Below are 22602 nucleotides of genomic sequence, written 5' to 3'. Positions count from 1 at the left end.
TAGAAGCTGAGTCACAGAAGTGACACAAACACATCTGGTACCTGTCTCAGACCTTCCTGAATCCCCAGGCTGCTGATGAGTTTGGCCTTCACTTGCATGGGTCTTCAAATCGTCTCTCTGTTAATATCCACCCATCTGGTTCAGGCATGATCCCCCTCACACTGGTTCTTCTCGAGTTATTCTCCCAGACATCAGTGACTATATATTTACAGTTGACTTTCAGAGTTGAGCTCTAGCACCTTTGATCAACACAAGTGTCACCAATCCCACTCACTGTTCTAAATGTGGGTGATAGAATAAAACTGTTATGAAATCGCAACTTTGCTTAAGTTGGATTTCATCTGTGCTTGAAGGGAAGAGGGGGTTGAATCCATCTGGTTTGGAAAAAGACATGTGCCCTTTCCCCACTTCCTTGTAATCCCTACAACCACTGTCCACTTCCCTGAGTCCCCAGTGCTGATACAGAAGAAGGAATAGACTGGGGTGTAGGATGCCACTATCTCAGTGGCTCAGACTCCATTAAAAAAGTTGGGATGGATTTACATCTGTAAGTCATGGTAGGTTATCTGATTATTTCTCAAACATTTCTATCACAGCTAAGACTGTAAGAATGCTCCCATGTAAGATTTGCCTACATCAGGGGAAATCAAGATAATCCCCTGGGTTCAAGAAGATATTACAGCCTCTATTATGTTTAGTTTTATCTTACCCCTTTATATTTTTAATTTTTGTGTATATGTTATAATATGCATTGCATATTAGTATATTGGTAAATGTGTATTATCTATCAAACCTTTATCTATCATCTATTACTAACATCTCTCTCATTTGTCATCTGTGTCTCCATTTTTTATCATAAAGTTCATTGAGCAGCAATTTTGGAAAGGCAAATTCATGTGAGATTCTATTTCAGTAGGCTTCATGTGAGACCTAGGAAACTGTGATTATCTGATTCATTTATTTTCATTAAGGAACTTTTTCTTAAAGGTAACCTTACACAAAACCCTAACATGTCAGGGATAAAGATGGGACCCCTCTTTTGAGGTAGGACTGGAGGCAAGGGTAGGAGATGGTCCCACCCTCCCAAGTTTCCCTTTCATTTGTTCTCCCCCTCTGCTCTCCTTGGTCTGCGTAAACTCCCACTTGGAAATCACCTTGGCAGCTTCTGCAAGATGCATCTTTGGATATTGACTGGCTTACTGTTTCAAACCGGATTAACAGGACATGGTTCTTGTATTCAGGTTTGATCTTGTAAATATTTCCTACTAGCTGGATCCATCCCAGTCTGTTTTTCAGGGCACATGGTAATCACTCCCTCACAGCCCAGACTAAGTGAAGGTACTGACATTGCAATAGACTCCTTCTTCCTCCTAAGAGAAGGCGCCTTCCCTGGTAATTTCCTGCCTTGCAATTACTGCTTCATTTTTCCCAACACAGTGACTTCCCCCCAGTAAACAGCCAATGTATTCATGAAGAGTCATGTTCAGTGCAGAGTATGATCAGACTCTTGCAGCCAACACTTCTCTAATCTGATTTCAGACTTGCAATTAACTTCCTCTGCAGAAGGAGATTCTCCTTAAACTAAATGCAACCCCCAATCCTGGGAACACCTCACCCTTTAGCTAATGCAGTTATGCTTACATATGGTTATAATTTTCCTTCTGATTTTGTTTAGAGATGGCTCATGTCCTGAGGGTAATTCACATTGTCATTTATACATTTTCTTCACATTTAACCTTGAGGGACAAAATTGCCTATAGAAATGGGGGAAATTTAGGGTGTGGCAAATGGAGATAAACTACTCAGATCCCCCTTCCCAGAAAGGACTTGCTGCCCAGTTGCCGGGAGGATAACTGGGTGACAACCTCACCTCTTAGCAACGTTTAAACTCAAGTCACACTCTACTCAAAGTGGCCCCAGCTCATAACTGAGCAAGGTCAAGGGATAAAATTATGGCCATTTCCATCTGATAGGGATAAGCTCCAACAGGCAGTCTTGCTTTGGAGCAACATTTGGGGCTAACAGAGCCTGAACCAGCGGCTTCCTCATGACCATTCCTGCTACCTCACCTTTCCTTTCACAGGTGTTATTCCTCACAAAACCTCGTGCCCCCTAATTCTGTGTTAGCATCTGCTTCCCAGAGACTTAGAGTTTGAGGGGGAAAGAGAGGAAGCAAGAACCAAATACAGGTTGCAATATTCTCCTAGATTCCTTGAATTTGTTATTCCCAGCCTGTGGGTATGAATAGCCCCTGGGGAACCTCAAAGTTACTGCAAGGAGCCTGCAAACATACCCATGTGCCCAACATTGCCTATAGGCTGAATATATAATATGTCCAAATATTTTAAATAATATATGTGATATTTTCCAAATATATGAACAACAACAGACTAAAACAGTTTTAAAATAGTGCATTTTTAGTTCAACAAGCTCTAATAGTTATATGCACATCCAGGGAAATTTTTTGCATTGAAAATGTGTTAAAAGGACAGAACCACTGTGTTAGATGATGTGGCCTCTGGTCTTCAGACATGAACTGGGAATTTCCAATTTAATTTCCAGATCAACTTTGGGAAAAGCTATGTAATTCTCATATGGAACCAGCTCTAATCTGACAAATGTTGATAGCTGAGGGGTATTAAATGGCCAGTATCAAAGAGTAATGAGACATTGTATGGCTTCTCGCTACACTCTCCAACCTCCTAAAATGTGCTTGTGTGTGCTAAGTCGCTTCAGTTGTGTCTGACTCTGGGTGATCTATGGACTGTAGCCCACCAGCCTCTTCTGTCCATGAGATTCTCTAGGCAAGAATGCTGGAGTGAGTTGCCATTTCTGACTCCAGGGGATTCCCAACCCAGGAATCAAACCCGAGTCTCAAATCTACCTGCATTGGCAGGCAGGTTCTTTTCCACTAGCGCCACCTAGGAAGCCCTAAACATGCTTGTGTACTGGCAACCTGGGGTCTTGATCTTCCTGTTTAGAGATATGACTAGGAAAGTGTTTGGCAGGTTTAACACCTCTATTTGTTTGCCTCCATAAATTGCACCTCTATAGCACCTCTATAAATTGCCTTGTCTTAGCATATAATATAGGGAGCAGGTACCATATAATTTGGGACTACCATTTATGTAGACTCATATCTGAAAGAGACCAGCCATTCTGTCCTGAAGAGGAGAATACCGAGACTCCTTCTGGGGAGGTATAATAGCTTGTCCAAAGCTATAGCTAATAACTGTCTCTCTTAATAGTAGAGAGGAACCAGATTATAGGTTATGATTTGAGGTGTAAAAGTTACTAGCTATAATAGTCAGGGTGTGCTGAACTATGCGGCTATAACAAATAACACCAAAAGGTTAGTAGAATAATAGAAAGGAAGTCACCCAAACTTTCACCCAAAGTCCCAAAGTCCATTGTAGGTCTGGATGATTCTCTAGGACACCTGTGCCCCAAGGATCCAGGTTGCTTTGAACGTAGGACACTTCCATTTCAACAAAGGACTTCACAGTTGCCACCACAGAAAAACAGTCTGCTGTAAGATCATTCATTGTCAGTTAAACACCTTGGTCCATCATCAAACACAGGTGATAGGTCCTATTTAAAAGGAGAGGAGAGTTGAATAAAAATAAGCACTCAGCATCCCTACCATGGGCTTCCCAGATGGCATAATGGTAAAGAACCCACTTGCCAATGCAGGAGATGTAAGAGATGTGGGTTTGATCCCTGGGTCAGGAAGATGCACTGGGGAAGGAAATGGCAACCCACTCCAGTATTCTTGCCTGGAAAATTCCATGGACAGAGGAGCCTGGTGGGCTACAATCCATGGGGTCACAAAGAGATGGACACGACTGAGCAGTCAAATCTGATTCTAGCTTACCACACTAGCCTCCCAGAATGCCAGCAAAATTTCATTAGTTATTGTTAGGGTAAATTTCACAAGTTCTCTAAGCATACTAACTTATTAAGTCATTATCACTTGGCATAAATCATTAATTAGTCTATCATTTTGGTTTAGTCATTAATACTTTGAAAAACTTAACAGCTATGGTGGGAATACACTTTAAGATCCCCTCTTAATAAAAGGCAGTCAGGGTTTGGCCTGGCAGGACACAGTTATGCTGGGGACAACTGGGAGGTCTGGTGATGGATAGTGGTTGAAGACAGTGAGTATATGAAGGAGAAGACATTCTAAGGGCAGAAATAGCACTGCAAGATGGTAGAGGCTGACCGTGACCGGCTTCCTTGAGTTCATCACCTTGCCCCAGGCTGCCCTAGTGAGCAAAACATCTTCCAAATGTCTGTGGGTGTATTTGAATGATACCAAGTCTTACCAGACTTTTGATTTTGTGTTTGTCTCTAGTCTACCCTCCCTCCCCAACTGCCAGATACTGCTTTGAAAATAATATTTTGCTAGCCTAGGCTCCTGGGTTCCCTGCCACGTTTTGCTGTCTGCAGTGCTATGGAGACCAAAAGGGCAGAGAGACACACTGCAGAAGGAAGCCCAGCTTGATTTCAGTGTGAATTGATCCTTCCCATTTTCCAGGCTACTACTTCTGTTGGCCTGGTACATCTGCCTGAGGTCACCCATCACTGCTGGGAGCTTTGTTAGTTTTTGAGCTGAGTGTTTACCCAAGTTCTTCAAGCCATCTTGGCCTATGAAATGGACTTGGATACCATCTCTTTTGAGCTCTTCCACATTTTCACTCTGAGCTGAAAATATTAGTGAAGAGCCACTTCTGCCCCAGTGGATATGAGATGTTTACTTTCAGACTAAGATGAATTCCAAATGGGGGTCAGATTAGAACAGAACAAAGTTGAAGTGTTTGGCCAATTTACCCTAATGGAAATTTTCTTCAAAAATGGAATAGTAGACATGTGACTTTCTAGTCCAGCTCATGATTTTGGAGTCAGACTGCTTGAATTCACAGGCTGATTCAACCATTTACTAATTGCATGTTTATAGGCAGATTACTTAATCTTTCTGGGCCCCAGGTCTTCTTTAACTTTAAAATAAGGACAACTGCATCTACTTCAATAAATTTGAAGCCATTAGAGACACTCAGTAAAGTGAAAGTGTTAGTCACTCAGTCGTGTCCAACTCTTTGAGACCCCATGGACTGTAGCCCACCAGGCTCCTCTGTCCATGGAACTCTCCAGGCAAGAATACTGGAGTGGGTAACAATTCCCTTTTCCAGGGGCTCTTCCCAACTCAGGGATAGAACCTGGGTCTCCTGCATTTCAGGCTGATCCTTTATGTCTGAGCCACCAAGAAAGCCCAGGAGCACAAAATAAGTATGAACTATTATTGTTTTTGTTGTGCTCTAACAAGATTTGGGGACAGAGGCCTGATAATTTGACATCTAAGACCACTATTGTTGTTATCAGTAATAATACTATAAGATCTAACGTGACATCCTGGCAGGTACTTCAGTTCCCTCATCCATAAGATGAACCGATGTTACTGGCCCTTCCTACCTTACTAGATTATGTGGTGCATCAAATGAGGTAAGAGATACCTTGAAAAATAAACACATACTATGGAGATGGGAGATCTTATTCGTGCTGGGCAAAGTAATAGCAGCGATAGCAGTGGTAGTTGTAGAGTGTCTATCCTGTGGCCACTTAGGTTGATACATTCTCCACGTGTGACTCTGATGAGCCAGACTTCATTGGGGTGGGTGGGGCTCCTTCACTGCTTAGACAGAGCCTCGTGCTAATGAGGGCATTGCTTTCCTTTTTTTCCCAAGTTATATTTATGGATTTTTTCCAATTTGAAAGTAACACATAATCATTACTGAAAAAAAGTTTAAATGTGGAGAGGCTTTAAGAAGGGGAATTAAAATGACCCATAATCCTATTACTAAGAGACCAGATGACTTTGTGCTGTCTTTCTCACTCTACCCTCCCCTCCTGTCTCTGGTTCTGTCTGCATGTACACATATGCATGTGCACACACACACACACACACACACACACGCATACACACAAGCATCGTGTATAAAACTGGTAGTACAGCTTTATAGGCTCTTGTCAATGCATGTCAGGAGCATTTTTGACCTCACTAAATGTTTATCACAACATTCCTTCTCCTCGTCTACTTTCTGAGTATATGGAGCCCTACCTCCTAAGGAAGGTCCCCCCACCATACTTCATCCCACCTCTCTGGCCTTGCATGAGGCTGAGGGCATTATTTTCTGATGCCCTCAATATTTCTATCCATGGAGTCAGAGGTGCTTCTGCCAGGAGTATTTAGTCTCCGAGAGGTCAGTGCCAGAGCCTGGTTTCCAGTTCAGAAGACCACAGGATGAGCAAAACCAGGTTCTGAAGCTGCAACACCCCAGACTCGGTGGCAGGCCCTGGCTCCCTCTCTTGTCTAAAGAGTCTTTTGAGACTGCATTTGCTTGGCTGCCCCTGGTTAGGAAATAGTAAGAAGCTTGCATTCGTGGAAAAAGGAAGGAAAAGACAGCCACCAGTGCTTTCATAAAACCCAGCCTGTCACAGTTCCTGTTTAAGGAGGAGGACTCATTTTTCCCTAAATTGAAAAAACTTGAGCCAAGATGGGGAGGGCAGTAGAGATAGGGGGAGGAACGTCCCTTCTGTCCAGACCCAGCCAGGGATTTGCATATGCAGTGAAATATGTCAGGGCTCTCATTTGGGGGAGGGGGACAGTTCTTTGGTTCCAAGCAAAAGAAACCAACTTTAGCTCCTTTAAGAAAAAAAAAAGTTGAAAATACACACATATATACATCATGCCACACCCACATACCTATTTGAAGGCCACAGAGTAGCTCACAGAATGAAAAATCTAAAGAATCTGGCTTTGTACAGGACAGGAAACTAGGTGACCTAGGTGGCAGAGACTAAAAAATAGTGCATTGGTTTGGGGTCCCTGTGTCCCTTCACTAGGGTTGATTTCTGTTCCCTGGAGAGCAAACTAGCTTTGCTTGGTGACATGACAAGTGCTCCACCCGCCGAAGGTGAGACACTTGCTTCAGGCTCTGGTAGAAGGGAGGACAGGATGCTAAGCAGGCCATAGAGCAGATGTCTACATAGTCCTTGCTTTTCTTCCTCAGACTTGCTGCTATAATTAGCTCCCAAGGCTGCCTGGATTTACATTCATCTAAATGGAGTCAATGTGTTTCTGTTTTATAGCAACCTTGATAAAATTAAACCATCTAAACATCACCCAAGACAAGATCCCTGGCGTGTCTCTGTGGCCCACTTGGAGAACAGGTGCTTAGGCCTTCCTGAAACCTGGTTTCCCTTTAAAAGCTCCGTGCTCTGGATTCTAGGAGTTTGCATCCCCAAGGGTCCTGGTTGCCCAGCCTAGTTCTTGCTTAGATAGCAAACTAAAAATAAGTGTCCCCAGGACCGTTCACATTGGCAATGACGGTTGGGCTGCCACCTCACCACAAAGACACTTGTCATTTGGGGGTTTGGAAAAGGGAAACACTTAAGTGCTAGTTTATCAGCCAAAAGAAGCTACGACCAAAAAAACACAGCACCCATCCCACCCACAGACTTCTGGTCAAAGGATCAGCTTACAGGGGAAAGTTTAGCCTGTTATAAATTAAAGACACAGAGGTGGTTCTTTATTTGCACATTTGTGGGGGGGAGAGGGGGAGATGATGTGAGCCCACAGCAGCTGCCCTTTAGAAGTTTCCAGGGAAACTTTAAAAGAGAACAAAGTGTGTTTTAGAAAGTGTTAGAAAGAGTTCCCTTATGATCTTATTTACAAGGCAGAAATAGAGTCACAAATGCAGAGAACAAATGTATAGTTACCAAGGAGGAATTAGGACTGAGCCATACAAACCACTGATATGATGCATGCAATAGACAACCAATGAGAGCCTGTCATGCGGCACAGGGAACCTACCTAACTCAGTGTTCTGTGGTGACCTGAACGGGAACGAAATCCAAAAGGGAGGGGATAAACGTGTGGCCGATTCATTCTGCTGTACAGTAGAAATTAACACAACATTATAAAGCAACTATATTCCAGTAAAATATAGCTTAAAAAGAAAGAAAATAAATAAAAAATGTTAGAACATTTGCCAAGTACAGAGGAACAAAGAAAAGCCTGCAACAACATACAGGATCAATAATTAGGTGTGTTTCCAATTTTGGGTTTTAGATCGGGTTGAGTTTAGGAGTCAACTTACTTCCATGCCTGTCTTATTTGCTATCACTTGGGAATGAAGCCTGGAGTAAATTAAAAGTTCAATCAGTGTAGCTGTACACTGGTGGATTTTCATTCATGGCACTCATACGCTTCCTTTAACTACTTAATATAACAAGGTTTTCCCCATGTTTGAAAATTTATTTGGCAGTGTTACTTGAATAGCTTTATAATATTCTGTCAAATGGTTGGTCCATTACTGAAGCAGGCCTTTGGCACTGCACATAAAATATTACATGTAACGGGAATTTTCGTGCCTAAACTGGAGGCACCATTTGTCCAAGGAAAGTCCAGCCTCACCATTTATTGTGTGTGAGTTCTTTATACTGTCACTTTTTCTTTCTTCAAAAGCAGCTCTATATTGGACAAAGTCTAATCATCCAGTTCATAGGTGGTTTGACCCTAATTATTCCCACTCCTCTCTTTCCTTTTATGTTTCTAGAAGTCATTTCCTAGATTGTTAGCAAGGGTATGGGAAAATCAAAAAGAAGAAAATTTTGTTTTAAGTAGTTATTGCTAAGTTCATAGAAAAAGAATATGCTGGGGTACTGTAAGAGCCATAGTGAAACTTACTTAGGAAAATTCATCAGACAAATCTAGACACTGCTTTTAAAAAATATCAGAAGTGTTCTTCTATTTTTTCAAAACATGTTTTACATTGCTGTTGTAAAACATGCTATCATTAGGCACTTGGTTATTACGTTTATGACAAGAATAGTTAATGATATTTTTTTAAAGGCAGAGAAGAGGATTTACAAGCCCATATATATATTTTTTCCTCTAGAAGTATCTAGTCTTCCTCTCTTAGAAGCTCCGAGGGCCTCAGATATTAATGGTGTTCATCTTTCCTACTCTGGTGATCTAGTCACCTAGGCATGCGTCTTTAGGGTATTTACTAGAGCAGTAATGATCAAAAGAGAAACAAGACCTGTTACTAATTGAGTGCTTGCTGTATGCCAGGCATCAGTCTAAGACTTTGAGAGAGAGATTTAATAGAGAGAAGATGTGTACTGCAGGTTCAGTGGAACTTTTTGAGAAAATGAGAGCCACAGGAAGAGTGGGGGGATAGGATGCTGCTGTGGGTGAAGTATGGAAGAGCTTAATCTATTCTGGATGGAGATTAGTGAGAGGACTGGAAAGTGGCAGCAAATATAGCTGGAAGAATATTTAATAAGAAAGGAAAGTGAAAGTGAAAGTCACTCAGTCATGTCTGACTCTTTGTGACCCCATGGACTATACAGTCCATGGAATTCTCCAGGCCAGAATACTTAGGTGGGTAGCTGTTTCCTTCTCCAGGGGATCTTCCCAACCCAGGGATTGAACTTAGGTCTCTTGTATTGCAGGGAGATTCTTTACCAGCTGAGCCACAAGGGAAGCCAAGAATACTGGAGTGGGTAGCCTATCCCTTCTCCAGGGGATCTTCCTGACTCAGGAATCAAACCGGGGTCTCCTGCACTGCAGGCGGATTCTTTACCAGCTGAGCTATCAGGGAAGCCCCTAATAAGAAAGGGACAAGATCCAACTCACATCTTAAGAAGAATAGACACATCTCTATGGAAACAGATTGCAGGGGACGAGGGGTGTGCCCAGGAAGGCACTGTGGATGTTGTCGGGGTGGTGGGTGGTGGTGGCCTGGCCTTAGAGGCTCTGCTGAAACCAGACATAAGCATGTGGACTTGGGGTGCATTTTGGAGGTAGAATTGACAGAACTCACCGGTCAATTGTAGAGGAGTCAGGGTAAGAGAGACATACAGACCAAGTCCTGCATTTTTCTACTTGAGCACCTAGGCAGTGGTGGTGCCACAGTCTTATGATGTGAAAATCTGGGGGAGTAACTGATTCATGGGGGGAAAGTGGAACTTTCTATTCTTACCTTGTCATTTGCCAAAAGGGACATGCTGACCAAAGATAAAAGCAAAACTATAAGCAACGCTTTAATTGTTTTTGTGTAGTAAAAGGAGACCAGACAGGCCTAGGACGGCTGTTTTCAAGTTGTTCAACTTCACTTAACCATCTGCCACTGGTGGCTTTAACTTCCTAATTGTTAAAAGGGAATTAATATTGCCTGTCCTGCACTTTTGTTGACATAGTATATGGGCCGCTCCTCACCCAGTCTCTGGTATGTAGTAATTCCATTTCCTAAACGTCAGTAGCAATTCTTAGAAATAACCTTCACAAGACAGAGCTGTCATATGCAATAAACCACCCTCCGCCTTGAGAGGGTCCTGTTCGCACAGTAGCCTGGGTGACAGGCTAGATCCCTGTTACTCTGTATCCAAAAATCCCACATTTTAATGCTTTATTCCTTCTGCAGAAGGCTTCTTCTCTTACTGAAATACCAAGTGGCCTTGAAAAGAGAATAGTTTAAGGCATATATGTCATTACTAGAAAGTCATCCTAAGGTAGTGATTAAGAGCACTGATTCTGGAGCCAGACCGTGTGGGTCTGAAGCTTATCCCTGCCACTTAGCTGGGTAACTTTGGGCAAATTACTTGACTCCTCTATGGCTCAGTTCCCTCATCTGCGCAATTGGGGCATGACTGATCCCTATCTCATAGGTCTGTCATGAGTTTTGATGGAGCCAATTCACATAAAATCATAAAACAGCACATGGGAAATAGTAACCACGGTGTAAGTATGTGTTAAACAAAATAGAAACAGTCAAGGTGTGAGAAAACATGGCTTGGAGAAGGTGAGAAGACAAGGATAAGGTCGAGGAGGAGAGGGAGGGCAGAAGAGAGGCTGGGCCCCCAGAGGCAGTGGGACCGGTAAGACGCGGTGGTACTCCTGAGAAGAGCTAAACACGGGCTTCTCTCTCTGCTGTATGGTCTTGGCTTGTCAAGCCCCCAAAGAAAGAAAATTCCAGAATGGCCCCAGTCCTAAATATTAGATCTAACTTTTCCTCTCTTAGAAGCAGCCTTTAATCCACGTTGGGCTCAGGCAAGGTAACATGCACAGAAACAAACATTTCTGCTGTTGCCGCTTCTGTCTGCAGCCTCTCTCCAACTGGCCTTCGTAAAGGTTGTGACAAGGTGTCCCCCACCCATCTGATTTAGCCTATGTATGCGGTTTCCTATGGCTTATCAAGGTCTCAACTGAAATCCGGCCACAGACTGCTCCCCCAGAGACTCAAGGAACAGTTTTCATCATTTCTGGCATTAATTTAAATGGACTGGGGAGTCCAGAAAATGTGAGTTTCCTTTCTTCTTATCATTTCTTCAATGCTTCGTGAGCTGTTGCATCTAGACGGCAGTCGGTTTTTATCATAAATCTCTGCCTGACCCAAACCAGGGACAGAGCATCAGCCTTTTTGAAGAGTGGAGCAGTGGAAAGGATGCTGGTGAATCCCAAATCTCCTATAATCAGTCTCTGAGTGGTGTGGTACTTGCTTATTTTTTAAAAGAAACTGTCAAACTGCTTTCCAGAGTGGTAGTACCATTTTGTATTCCTATCAGCAATGTGTGAGTGATCTAGTTTCTCTGCATCCTCACCACACTTGGAAAAATAGAGGGACGTTCTTTCTTTTCTTTTTTGGGGGGAATATTCTTTGGATGCTGCTAAAGCAACTGCCATCCAGAGATTGCATTCTTGACCATTTATCCAAGTGAAGTGAAAATTTCATGTTAACACAAAAATCTGTACTCAAATTTAGCAATTTTATTGCTAGTAGCCCGAAACTGGAAACAACCCAAGTGTTCTTCAGGGGGTGCCTGGTTAAGCAAACTGAGGTGCATCTATACCATGGAATAGTACCCAGCAAGAAAAAAGGGTAAACTATGAATTATTTGTACAAGCAACAACCTGGATGAATCTCCAAAGAATTATGCTGAGTGAAAAATGCCAATCCCAAAAGATTATATACTGTATGATTCCCTTTGTATGATATTCCTAAAATGATCAAATAGTCAAAATGGAGAACAAGTTAGGAGCTTCTAGGGGTTTAGGAGGTGGGAGCAGGAAAGAAGCAGCTGAGGCTATAAATATATATCTTAAGGAATCCTTACGGTGACAGAAATCTTCTGTATGTTGATGACATCTGTCAGTATCCTGGTTGTGATACTGTACCATGATTTTTACAATGTATCATGGGGCAAACTGGTAACGGTATCTGCATTGTTTCCTAAAACGGGATGTGCATCTACAATGATCTCAAAATAAAAGTTTAATTTTAATAAATAGAGACAGGATAAAATCTGTTAACTGATTCCCAAATTCATCCTGAACTCTAGTAGGACCTAAGTAATGCCCTTCAACCTTACTACATTCCTTGCTCTAGAAGAATTTTTAGTTGTAGGAAGACCTAAGGAGATGCAGAGTCAAGCAAACAGATACATGCTTGCCACACAGAGTTAGGCTTTCAGCTCAGCTACTGTTTATTCTGTCACTCATTCATTCAACAAACATTTATGGTGCCTCTTCAGGTATCAAAGACTATTCTAGGTGCTGTGGATACAGGGAGACAGAGAGCAGGCTCTGTACCTGAATGGAGCTTATATTATAGTGGGGAAGACAGGCAACATATAACACAGATCCACTGAGATCATTTCAGAATGTGGCAAGAACTAAGGTTGCCATAAAGCAAGGGGATATAGACAGTGCCTTTCAGTAGGTGAGTGAAAGGAGGCCTTTGATCTGAGTGAGAGTAAGTGATGGAACAGAGCTCCAGAGCTGAGAAGAGTGTTGCTGCATTACATTTATAAAAATCACTCTTGAGATATGAAGAATACACTGAAAGGAAATGAAAGTGAGAGTGAGAGGACCAGTTCACAGGCCATTTCAGTGGCCTATGTATGAGGTGACGGTTTAGCAGTGGAGTCAATGGTGCCATTTTCCAAGATGAACAAGACTGTGAGTGAAGAGGGAATCAGGTTGGTTGACAGAAAGAAATCGAGGGTTCTGTTTCAGTTCAGTTCAGTTCAGTCACTCAGTCATGTCTGACTCTTTGCAACCCCATGGACTGCAGCTCGCCAGGCCTCCCTGTCCATCAGCAACTCCCAGAGTTTACTCAAACTCAAGTCCATCATGTCGGTGATGCCATCCAACCGTCTCATCCTCTGTCGTCCCCTTCTCCTCCCGCCTTCAATCTTTCCCAGCATCAGGGTCTTTTCAAATGAGTCAGTTCTTTGCATCAGGTGGTCAAAGTATTGGAGTTTCAGCTTCAGCATCAGTTCTTCAAATGAATATTCAGGACTCATTTCCTTTAGGATGGACTGGTTGGATCTCCTTGCAGTCCAAGGGATTCTCAAGAGTCTTTTCCAACACCACAGTTTAAAAGCATCAGTGCTTTAGCACTCAGCTTTCTTTATACTCCAACTCTCACATCCATACCTGACTACTGGAAAAACCATAGCTTTGATTAGACAGACCTTTGCTGGCAAAGTAATGTCTCTGCTTTTTAATATGCTGTCTAGGTTGGTCATAGCTTTTCTTCCAAGGAACAAGCGTCTTTTAATTTCATGGCTGCAGTCACCATCTGCAGTGATTTTGGAGCCCAAGAAAATAAAGTCTTTCACTGCTTTCATTGTTTCCCCATCTATTTGCCATGAAGTGAAGGGACCGGATGCCATGATCTTAGTTTTCCGAATGGTGAGTCATGTTCATTTTGATGTGTCGAGTAGACATCTGCTCTGGGCCACTAACGTTGTCCAGCCTCTTTCTTTGTCCCCCTCTGTCTCCCCCTGCCAGGGCTCCAGCAGCTCTGGGTCACTCTTCCATGTTCAAACATGAATGGAACATCGCACCACCAGTTGGCTGTCAGCACAGCAATGATGGTTTGGATTCTGCACACAGGAAGTATAGAATTATTTCCCTAAGGGTGAACCTTGAACAAGGGGGAAATGGGAGCCCAAAAGGAGGCAGACAGAGTAAAGTCTTCCTTTTTCCTTCTCCCATGGGCTAGGCTAAGGTACAGTACCTTCAAGCAGCTCTTCCAGAGAAGTGCCATATGCTCAGTGAACACAGCTTCTGAGTGCTGCTGGGTCTCTTGGCAGCTCTCTGGGAGGTGAAAGCCAGGTTGGGAGAGCAGCTCATCGCATTCTGTCCACACCTTCCTTGGCCTCCTTTCCCTTTTTCTCCTGCACCTAATACCCTGGACTCGCATCTCCCAATTAAACTGTTACTATGCTAATCCTTGCCTTGGGCTCTGTTTTATAGAGGACCCAATTAAGACAACATCCAAATGGAGATGTCAAGCAAAAGGTTAAAGTCTAGAACTCCGGAGAGAAGTCAAGATTTTAACAACTAACTTGGCAAACTTTAGGAGAAACATTGTATTTAGGACTGCAGGGCTGGTGCAGTCACTTACAGAAAGAGTGTGGATGGAAATATATGCCAAGGAGCAAACCTGAGTACTTTAAAATATGAAATTAAAAAAAAAGAAAGAAAAAAATTAAATAAAATATGAAATTTAGGTCGAGAGGGGGTGGATCCAGCTGAGGGGAATTAAGAATGAATAGCCAATGAGTTAGAAGAAAATCTGAGGGAAAGTAGTGATATAGGTGAAAGAAGAAAATGTTGCAAGAAAGATGAGAATAATCAGGTGGGTGGACGCTAGCTAAGAGGTCTAGTAAGATGAGAGACAGAAGAAACCATAGGCTGGACAACGTAAAAATAGCAATGGTCTTGATGTGAGCAGTTTTAGTAGTTTCAAAGTGGGTCAAGAAGAGAAAGGGAGATGAGGAAGTAGAAACAGCTAACATCATAGATAAATCTTTACAGAAATTTAAACAGAAATGAAGAGGAAATAAATTGGGTAACAGCAAGGAAGTCTGGTTGCAGACACAATAACTGGGAAATGGCAGTGGGACTGTGAGCTGTCTGAGAGTCAAGAGACCTATGTTCTAATTCTCTTTCTGCCTTTAACCAGCTAAGGAAGTCCTGTGTAAATCAGTTCCCTCTCTGGGCATGCATTTCCTCATTTGTCATATCAAGTATCTCTCAGATCCTTCAAGCTCAGAAAAGCTAGATTCTATGGAGGCATTGAAGCTGACAGAGAAGGAACAGTGAGTGGGGAAAGAAGGATCTTTGAAAGGTTGGTATAACTCTTTAGGGGGCAGTTAAAGGGTACTTACCTCCTTGGGTGGTAGGAAGGATTGAATAGATAATGTGTGCAAAGCACTTACAATGCCTGACACAACAGTAAGAACACAATATAATCTATTGCTAGAAATAACAGAGGTTGTATTGGTAGCAGAAACTAGCCGGGGACTGGGTGTATTGCTACTGCACACACACATGCAAAAATACCATTTGGAGCACCAGGCTCGAGGCAACCCATGGACTGAGGTTTGGTAATGGCTATCCTGGAGCCTCAGATGGTAGAGTCTGCCTGCAACCCAGGAGACCTGGGTTCGGTCCCTGGGTTGGGAAGATCCTGTGGAGAAGGGAATGGCTACCCACTCCAGTATTCTTGCCTGAAGAATCCCATGGACAGAGGAGCCTGGTGCACTGCAGTCCATGGGATCAAAAAGAGTTGAACACGACTGAACGACTACCACACTACACTATGGACTTTATGACATAACTCAAAGTTGGTGCTTGGATGATATGAGGGTCCACCAAAATGGGAAGATATTTTACTTTTAAAGATGTTTTCTAGTCCATATAAAAGTAAAGTAGGGAGGCCAAGAGTGAAGATTAGCAAAGACCACTTCAAAGTAGAACAAAGCTGGAGGGCTTACTGGACCAGATACGCAGATTTATTAGAAAGTGACAGTAATTAAGACAGTGTAGCATTAGCATAACAGTAGGCAAATAAAACAGTGGAAGAGTAGAGTCTAGAAACAGATCCACGCATATGTAGGCACTTGATTTGTAGAAAAGGTGGCACTTGAGGGCATTGGTACAAACTTATCAAAAACAACTTTATCAATAAGTGGTGCTAGATCAAATGGCTAGCCAAATGGAAAAATAAGAATAAAACCCAACCCCTGCTTTATGTTGTTGTTCAGTTTTCAGTCATGTCTGACTCTTTGTGACCCCATGGACTGCAACACACCAGGCTTCCCTGTTCATCACCAACTCCCGGAGGCTACTCAAACTCATGTCCATTGAGTCTGTGATGCCATCCAACCATCTTATCCTCTGTCGTCCCCTTCTCCTCCTGCCCTCAATCTTTCCCAGCATCAGGGTCTTTCCCAATGAGTTAGTTCTTCGAGTCAGGTGGTCAAAGTATTGGAACTTCAGCTTCATCATCAGTCCTTCCAATGAATATCTAGGATTGATTTCTTTAGGATTGGCTGGTTTGATCACTTTGCAGTCCAAGGAGCTCTCAAGAGTCTTCAACACCACATTTCGAAAGCATCAATTCTTCAGTGCTCAACCTTCTTTATGGTCCAACTCTCACATCCATACATGGCTACTGGAAAAACCATAGTTTTGACTAGATGGACCTTTGTTGGCAAAGTAATGTCTCTCCTTTTTAAAATAGCTAGGTTTGCTTTATACCAGAGCAAAAAAAAAAAAAAAAATCAATTCTGTGTGGTCTATAGACTTAAATATGAAAGCTTTTAGAAGATAACACAGGTCAAGAATAGGTTCTTGACTTTGAGGTAGGCAAATATTCTTAAATAGGACACAAAAAACACTAACCATAAGGAAGAATATTTATATATTGAAGTTTATTAAAATTAAAAACATTGATTCATCGAAAAAATTAAAAACTTTGATTCAGCAAAGATACCATTTAGAAGGTTTTAAAAAAGAGTCTAGACACAGAGTGAGAAAAGATATTCACAATACATGTAACTGATAAAGGGCTCAATTCAGAATATTTAAAGAACACTTAGAACAGAAGGGGAATACTATCCAATTGAAAATAGCATTTTCAAGCATTTCAGAACAATAGAAAGGCCAATGAACATATGAAAAAGTATTCAGCTAGTCTTCAAGGAAATATACTAAAAACTCATACTGAAATATCACTGACCACCTACAAGCTTGAAAATAATTAAAAGAATACCTAGTGATTGTGAGGATGTGAGCAACTAGGACACATATATTGCTAGTGGGAATTTAGAATGATACAGCCAGTAGGGAAAGTTTGGCAAATCTACTGAGCCTAAACATAACATGTTCAAAACTTGTCAAGTCTATTCCTGGGTATACATCTGAGGGAAATGAAGGCTTATGTTGGTCAGAGATAGGCACAGAAATGTTCACTGAAGCATTATTCATATTAGCCTCTAGAGAGAAAAAAAACTGAAAAAATGCCCATCAAGAGTAGAACAGATAAATACACTGTGACATATTCATAGAGTGGAATACAGTACACAATGAAAATAAATTAACCATTGCCACACACGACATTGACGACTCTCACAAATATAAGGTAGAATGAAAGAAGCTAGTTGCAAAAGAATGCATATTGTCTAACTCCATTTATATAAGGTTTGAAACCAAGCAAAATTCACCTACAATGTTACAAGGCAGGAGAACAGTCCCTTTAAGGACCAAGAAGGAAGTAGTCGTGTGAAGAGGTGTAAGGAGGACTTTGGTCCAGGTAATGTTCTATTTCTTGACCTGGGAGGTGATTCCATGTGTTTACTTTGTAAAAATTCATCAATAACTTATTTAAGGCTTGTGCATTTTTCTGTGTATGTTCTACTCAAAAAACATTTTATCTAAAAAAATGAAATGAGAGGGGTGATCTTCAGCTTAATAAATAATAAAAATATTTCTCCTCTCTTTGTTTCTGACACCACTACCCCATCCCAGTTCCCCCATTGCATGGAAACTTGTTCTCATCAAATGAATCGGTCACAATGGAACAAATTTAATGGATTTCTGAAGAAGTTTTTAAAAGACCTTCTTGTAAAGTCATTAAAAAAAACTCTACCCTTCAATGAAACCATCACACCTCATCCTCCTTCCTTTTATGGTGAAGAAAACTGAAATTCTATACCCAAGAACAATAGTCTTTCTGTGGCCAGAGAGTGAAAGTGGATCAGAAGTTCACTTGACATTTATTAAGCAACTGCTAAACATCAGGCATTACTCTCAGCAGATACAGCAGTCAACATGAGCTGCATGTTCTCATGCAGCTTAAAATATACCCCCAAATGAGAAAATGCCATCACGAGAATCAGGGCAGGGGATGTGGGACAGAGGGGCCAGGGGTAACTTTCGCTGTCCTATAGAGGGTGGAGAAGGAGATGGTAGCCCACTCCAGTGTTCTTGCCTGGAGAATCCCAGGGACGGGGCAGCCTGGTGGGCTGCCGTCTATGGGGTCACACAGAGTCGAGCCCGACTGAAGCGACTTAGCAGCAGCAGAGGGTGGTCAGAGAAAGTCACACCCAAGGCCTCCCACCGAAGGAGAGAGAGGCCTGAAGAAGAGCGGCGGTGGCCGTGCAGGTGATGGGAGGAGAGTGCTCCAGGCCGAGGGAGACTGACGTGGGGGTAGTTTCTGTGTTTCAGGGACAGTCGGGAGGCCAGTGCAGCAGGACGGGGGGGAACAAGGACCAGAGCAGCAAGAGGCAGAGAACATTGGGCCATTGTGGGGGCTTTGGTTTTCTGCTGAGTGAGATGGAGCCACTGGAGGGCTTTGAGGGGAAAGAGTCACATGATCTGACTTGAAACTTAAGAATCACTCGGGCTGTAGACGGAGAACACACACGGGTAACAGAGGAAGCAAGGAGACCAGGAAGTCATGACAATGATAAAGGCAGGAGACCCTGTGCCTTGGAGGGCCAGCGGAAGCAGTGACAACTAGGTGTATTTCATGGTAGACAGGCAGGGTTCAGCATTTGGAAGCGGGTTGAGACAGAGAGAGAGAAGTCAGGGTTTTTGCCTTCCGCAGCTGGAAGAACAGAGTTTCTGTCAACTGACATTTGGGTGGAACGGGTGTGGGTGGAAAGGTTCCGAGACGCTGTTTGCACACGTCTAGTTGGAGATGTCAGTTAGACATCCCAGTAGAGATTGTAAGGAGGCACTTGGAGATAATGAAGCCAGAGCCCGAAGGGGAAGCTGGGACTGGAGATGTAAATGTGGGTGTTTGTGCTTAAAGCCATGAGACTGGATGAGGTCACCTCGGGAGAGGATATCGCCCGAAAAGAGAAGTCACGGTCTGGGCAATGGCCCTCTGAGGTCAGCCCTGCCCAGTCCCTGCTTCTGCTGCAGGAAGGCGATAGTCTCATGCTGGAGGAACCGGCCCCCTTTTGGCGCTGCATGGCTGATGTGTTACAGGTGTGAGGACAGAGGGGGTAACCCTGTGTCCTGGAAACTGGTCCTCGATGGAGACCGAACATCAGCTGAGGGAAACAAGGAAACATCTTTAGCATCCCTCTGCTCTGCGCCCCTAGTTCACTTGGGGATTTAAAATATTAATAGCAGCTTGGAGGGCAAGCTTCTCCATCCTCGTCCTGGTTTGCCAAGGGCCCATGGTCTTCTCCTCTTCATCTGTCTGCAAATCCAGCCCAGAACACTGCTCTCGCAGAAGAGTGCTTGGTCCCCGACAAGCACAGCATCCTGTCACACTGAGCCAGGCCCTGGGGGCTGGGAGGAAGGTGTCCTCCAAGGCAGGAGGGGCTGGGAGAGGAGTTGTCCTACACGTTTTCCCCATTAGCTGAAAATCTCTCATGTTTTCCATTCTCCTTATAACGAATTGTCCGAGGAGCAGGGCCCCTGGTAGAAAGTTTATAAAAACCTTGCAGGATTTGAAAGTTTGAACAAAGGGAAGAAATGGCTGTCTGGGGCCGTGGCAGGCTCTAGTCAGAACCTCTTTGCCTGGATGGTCATGAGTTCTAAAACTGGTTTACAAGGGAAATGAAGAAGCGTGTGGGGGAAGAAGCTTTTGAAATGCTTCCCAGTCTTCCCCCCTCCTTGGCTTTATGGTCACCATCCTGGCTCCTTAGGGCTCGTCTGAGGGAGTCTCAGCCAAGAAAAGCACCTCCTGAGAGGAGGAAAATTGGAAAAACACCAGCAGCCGGGGTGCTGTTTATTGACCTCAACTTTCCACTGCCCGTCTCACTTTCCAGAGTCTCCCAGCATTTCCTCACTTGCGCGGCCCTTCTTTTCAATGATTCTAACATAAACTTGACTTCCCTACCCACTCCCTCCCACTCTCAGCTTGATCTTCTGTTTGCCTTCTTTCTTGCTCTGTGGGAAAGGAGCCGCGGACAGACATCGCTGTCCCATACTCTCCTGAGGTCTCCTCCAGCTGGCGCCTCTCTGAAAACCTCTCATCCTCCTCTCCTGGCTAGCACAGTCACTAGAGACTCTACTGTCTATTTTTTGACCTGAGAGGGAAAGCAGTCCAAGGAGCCCATTACCTGAAAAATGAGGGCGGTGTTTATGCAGCTGGATGCCCACCTACTTCCCTCTCAGTCAGCTCTGGGAATTTGGCACACAGCAGTGAAGATGGGGGAGTTTGAGGTCTCAGGAGAAATGAAAAGACAGACCCTCTCTTACTCTCAGCCAAGATCCTAGAACACAAAACTTGAATTCCCATTGGCTTTCTGTCTGTTGTAGCTGGTGAGAAAGCAACTGTTTGGTGGAGTTAAACTCCACATGCGTGCATGCTCAATTGCTTCAGTCATGTCTGACTCTTGACGGGCTTCTCTGTCCTTGGGATTCTCCAGGCAAGAATCCTGAAGTGTGTTGCCTGCCGTTCCCTCCTCCAGGGGATCTTTCTGACCTAGGGATTGAACTGGCGTCTCTTTTGTCCCCTGCATTGGCAGGCGAATTCTTTACCACTAGCGCCACCTGGGAAGTCCCAGCTAAACCCCACATACAAACACTAAGTCAACAGAAAGGGGGTACCTTTCTTGAACTTCTCCCCATAGTGTTCAGTATAAGGTATCAGGCAAGCATTAAGAACGACCTTTTGTGTGCAACAAAAATTAGTGAAGACACTGATAGCACTAGGTGCCTTTTCTACTCCTAAGATTTCCCTCATAGTTCCTTCATCCCAAATTTTCCTTTGCTCCTTTATTTATTCAATATACTTTTACTGAACGACTACTGTGTCCCAGTCTTACTACTGTGTCCCAGAAAGAATGGGAAACAAGGTAGGTGACTCTTACAGTAAAAGTGATGGGAGAGGCAGATAAATAAACAGATATGTCCAAGTCTTTATGAATTTTAGTAAGTGTTATGACATCTTTGTGGGCTACTAGCCCAGAGGGTGAGGTTTGAAGAACTACAGGTTAAACAAAAATAAAAGCAAGTTGCATTTTCTTTTTTTTTTTCTCTTCCATTTATTTTTATTTGTTGGAGGCTAATTACTTTACAACATTGCAGTGGTTTTTGTCATACATTGAAATGAATTAGCCATGGATTTACATGTATTCCCCATCCCGGTCCCCCCTCCCACCTCCCTCTCCACCCCATCCCTCTGGGTCTTCCCAGTGCACCAGGCCTGAGCACTTGTCTCATGCATCCAACCTGGGCTGGTGATCTGTTTCACCCTAGATATACATGTTTCAATGCTGTTCTCTTGAACATCCCGCCCTCGCCTTCTCCCACAGAGTCCACAAGTCTGTTCTATACATCTGAGTCTCTTTTTCTTTTTTTGCATATAAGGTTATAAAAAATATGGAACGCTTCACGAATTTGCGTGTCATCCTTGCGCAGGGGCCATGCTAATCTTCTCTGTATCGTTCCAATTTTAGTATATGTGCTGCCGAAGCGAGCACAGCAAGTTGCATTTTCTAATGACTTACTTTCACATGTAACTTAGGAAATATTCTTTGGAGAGTCACCGCAAAATTTTCAAATGGAATTGCTTTCCCGGGAACTAGGACAGCAGCAATACCCATGATCTCATGAAGGCAGATCGTATCTCCTAAAATGACTTTCAAATGATGTGGCTTTGCCTCTATGAAAGCGGCAAACCAAAGGAACAACCCAACTGCCTCAGCCACAGACACTAGTAGCTGTCTACCCAACAGCTGTTCTCAGCTTGCCTGTGCCCTCTTCCATCATCTGATGTAATATCTGAGGAAGTCTTTGTGACCTTGCCCCTGAGGTCTAAACTCACTGAAAGTGTTAATTGATCAATTGTGTTTGACTTTTTGCAACCCCATGGACTGTAGCCTGCCAGGCTCCTTTGTCCATGGAATTTTCCAGGCAAGAATAGTGGAGTGGATTGCCATTCCCTTTTCCAGGGATCTTCCCGATTCAGGGATTGAACCCAGGTCTCCTGCATTGTAGGCAGATACTTTACTGTCTGAGCCACGAAGGAATGCGTCTCACTACTGGGCCCCTACTTGGATGAAACATGTATCATGCCATCTCCTTGAGAGAGATGATATGAAGGTCCCAAGGAAGTGACACTTCCTTGTGGGTTGACACTTTTTCTTTTCGTCTTGCTTTTCTGGACCTAGAGAATGAAATCAATACTATAGACTTCCGTTATCTCACTTCCTCTTAAAAGGACCCGAGCCACCACTTCTCTCCATGGCAACCTGGCCAGGTAACCATTTTCCTAT

At 43.4% G+C, this 22602-nt stretch overlaps 1 non-coding gene across 1 annotated transcript; it reads right to left on the bottom strand.

Moving 5' to 3' along the window:
- Positions 1-21700: 21700 nt before the first annotated feature.
- Positions 21701-21807, bottom strand: LOC139037282 (U6 spliceosomal RNA). The gene has a single exon (XR_011490104.1). It is a non-coding gene; the product is annotated as a U6 spliceosomal RNA (small nuclear RNA).
- Between the last annotated feature and the right edge of the window lie 795 nt (positions 21808-22602).

This window comes from Odocoileus virginianus, chromosome 10, assembly GCF_023699985.2.
Source record: "Odocoileus virginianus isolate 20LAN1187 ecotype Illinois chromosome 10, Ovbor_1.2, whole genome shotgun sequence".
NCBI lineage: Eukaryota > Metazoa > Chordata > Mammalia > Artiodactyla > Cervidae > Odocoileus > Odocoileus virginianus.
This window is presented reverse-complemented; position numbering and strand designations above follow the sequence as displayed.